This window comes from Dioscorea cayenensis, chromosome 20, assembly GCF_009730915.1.
Source record: "Dioscorea cayenensis subsp. rotundata cultivar TDr96_F1 chromosome 20, TDr96_F1_v2_PseudoChromosome.rev07_lg8_w22 25.fasta, whole genome shotgun sequence".
NCBI lineage: Eukaryota > Viridiplantae > Streptophyta > Magnoliopsida > Dioscoreales > Dioscoreaceae > Dioscorea > Dioscorea cayenensis.
Genome location: NC_052490.1, coordinates 21003950 through 21007421, shown reverse-complemented (window position 1 = coordinate 21007421; position 3472 = coordinate 21003950).

Below are 3472 nucleotides of genomic sequence, written 5' to 3'. Positions count from 1 at the left end.
CCGATCTCAATGCGCAGGAAGTGTGAATTCCATGACTTCTGGCTCAGGGGTAGGCCCTCTAGGACGTTTAGCAACTGCCTTCTTCGACCTGTGGCCATACCTGCATGTATTAGAAAACGAAAATCAATCAGTTTCATTCAGACTATAGGAAAATAACAACGCACGGCCGTGCGGAAATTCCACACGCTCGTGCACTTTCAAGGGCGTGGAAAATACACGGCTCTTGTAGCCATTCTTCCAGCTACACCCCTATCTCACTTCCAGATCTTCTCAAAAACAAATCATAACCATTTTAGTAAGAAACTGATGTGCATTATCCATTTTAATCGTAGGTAATCAGCTAGACACAAAGGAAGTGGGTGACGAGAAGAAACAAAGGCTTACCGACGAGTTGAAGCTAAACACCCCTACAATCCGCACAATGCACAATCAATCGATTCAACGACAACAATAGGAGGACAGGAGAATGTCGGAAAATGTTCTTTGGGTGGCTTAGGGTCATCTGAGGAACAAGGTGTGACCAATGTATTGGGAGAGAAGACAGATTTTTAATTCCTGGAGATCCACATGGGCGTGCGGGAATCACCCACACCCATGCGCCCTCAAACGAAGGTCTCACAGGGGCAGACGCACGCCCCTGTAGCTTCACTGGATATCCGAGAAACTATCCTAAGTGCTCCGCACGCCTGTGCGAGACTTACGCACGGTCGTGGACATTCACAAGCCCAACTCACAGGGGCAAGCGCACGCCCCTGTGTCTTCTCGTGATAGAGAGGACTCCTCTGTAGAGATTCGCACGGGCGTGCGGAAATTACCCACGCCCGTGCGGTTTTCACAAGGTCGCCCACAGGAGCGAGTTCACGCCCCTGTGCGCTCTCAGGATAATTTGACAAACTTTGCAGGACATCACACGCCCATGCGGAAATTACCCACGGGCGTGCGATATTCGCATGGTCGTTCACAAGGGCATCCGTACGCCCCTGTGCCTTCTCTGGATGAGCTCGCAATACAAATCCACGGGCGTGTGGAAATTCCACATGCCCGTGCATTTTCACTGGATGCCTTAGAAAAACCTGCAGGCTCTGCAGAAAGTTTCTGAACATGTTTACAAACTCAGAGCCTACCCTAGTATGCAAGTTTTACCAGTGAAAAACATTGAATAAAGCTCAAACGACACAACTTCGCCAATTCCAAATGAAAACACACGATAAATACACAAAGCCCACAAGAAAATCTCAGCAAAAGCATCTAAAAATCAAAACACCAACACTTAACAAATTATTCATGCAAACAAACTAAACTAGAAGATAAGAAACAGTAAACACTTGGGTTGCCTCCCAACAAGCGCTTGTTTAACGTCACTAAGCTTGACGTAACTTGCCTTACCTCACGGGGGTTCATGGAGGAAAAATACTTCTCTATTGTCACTACAAACCTCTCCGCCATAGTATGGTTTCAGCCTATGTCCATTCACCTTGAATGTGCCCTTCTCCGGATGGTTAATCTCAATGGCTCAATGAGGTGAAACTTCGGTTATGGTATACGGACCAGACCACCTTGATTTGAGTTTCCCCGCGAATAAACGTAGGCGAGAGTTGAATAGTAACACCTGATCGCCTGCTTTGAAGTCCTTCGGAATCTTAATATGCTTTTCATACCACTTCCGAATTCTTTCCTTATATATCCTTGCATTCTCATAGGCCTTCATCCTCCATTCGTCTAACTCATTGAGATGTAATATTCATTGCTCTCCAGATTTGCGCAAGTCAAAATTCATCACTTTAATTGCCCAATATGCTTTGTGCTCTAATTCCACCGGTAAATGGCAAGATTTCCCATACACTAAATTATAGGAAGTGGTCCCTATTGGGTTTTTGTATGCTGTTCTATGAGGCCAAAGTGTGTCATCTAACCTTTTGGACCAATCTCGTTTCCCTTGTTCCACTGATTTGGTTAAGATTCTCTTGAGCTCTCTGTTTGTAACCTCCACTTGCCCACTCGTTTGTGGATGGTAAGGAGTAGCAAGACGATGATGAATCCATAACGCTTTAACACTTTCGCCAATTGTGTGTTACAAAAATGGGTTCCCCGATCGCTAGTGATAATTCTTGGAGTTCCAAATCGAGTAAATAACTTCTTCAAAAACTTCACCACAGTTCTTGCATCATTAGTTGGAAGAGCCTGGGCTTCCACCCACTTTGAAACATAATCAACTGCTACCAGAATGTATTGATTGCCATTGGACTTTGGAAATGGTCCCATGAAATCAATTCCCCATACATCAAACACCTCGCAAAATTGCATAGGATTTTGAGGCATCTCGTCCCTTCGTGATAAGTTTCCAGCCCTTTGATAACTATCACATCGTAAAACAAATTGATGAACATCTTGGAATAAGGTCGGCCAATAGAACCCAGCAGCTAAAACCTTCTCTGCAGTTCGACTTGATGCATAATGCCCCCCCCACTGGGCCTGAATGACAATGCGTAATGATGTTCCAACCTTTCTCCCTAGAAACACACCTTCGCACCACCTGATCTGCACAAATACGGAACAGGTAAGGATCTTCCCAGAAAAAATTCTTAAGGTCACCGAAAAATTTCTTCTTCTGTTGAAAGCCTAAACCGTGCTTCAATACCCTTCCTGAAAGATAATTCGCAAAATCTGCAAACCATGGAATATCTTTTGATTCTGATTTCTGTACCGCATACAGATGCTCTTCAGGGAAGAAATCATTAATTTCCTTGCTTGCCAGTTCTTGCCCCTCACAATCTTCTAATCTCGACAGATGATCTGCAACCACATTCTCTGTCCCCTTTTTATCTTTTATTTCCATATCAAATTCTTGCAACAACAATATCCACCGAATCAATCTCAGGTTCGCATCTGCCTTGTTCATGAGATAACGGAGTGGAGAATGATCTGTGAACACTGTGACATTAGATAGGATGAGATATGGTCTGAATTTATAAAAAGCAAACACTATTGCTAATAATTCCTTTTCAGTAGTGGTGTAATTCTCTTGTGCACTTGTGAGAGTCTTGCTAGCATAATAGATCAGTTGAAATTGCTTATTTCTCCTCTGACCCAAGACCGCTCCCACTGCATAATCACTAGCATCACACATTACTTCGAACGGCTCATCCCACTTCGGTGTTGTCAGGATTGGTGCTTGCACTAACTTTTCTTTGAGCACATTAAATGCATTCAGACAGTTGGGGAAAAGTTGGGAGATTTTCGAAAAGTGTTTAATGAACCTTCTGTAAAAACCTGCATGCCCAAAGAAACTGCGGATCCCTTTCACATTCGTAGGTGGAGGAAGCTTTTCAATTATCTCAATCTTCGCCTTATCCACCTCCATACCTGCCTGGGAAATCTTATGTCCAAGGACAATGCCTTCTTGCACCATAAAGTGGCACTTCTCGTAGTTGAGGATGAGATTCGTCTCTTCACATCTCACTAATACTCTTTC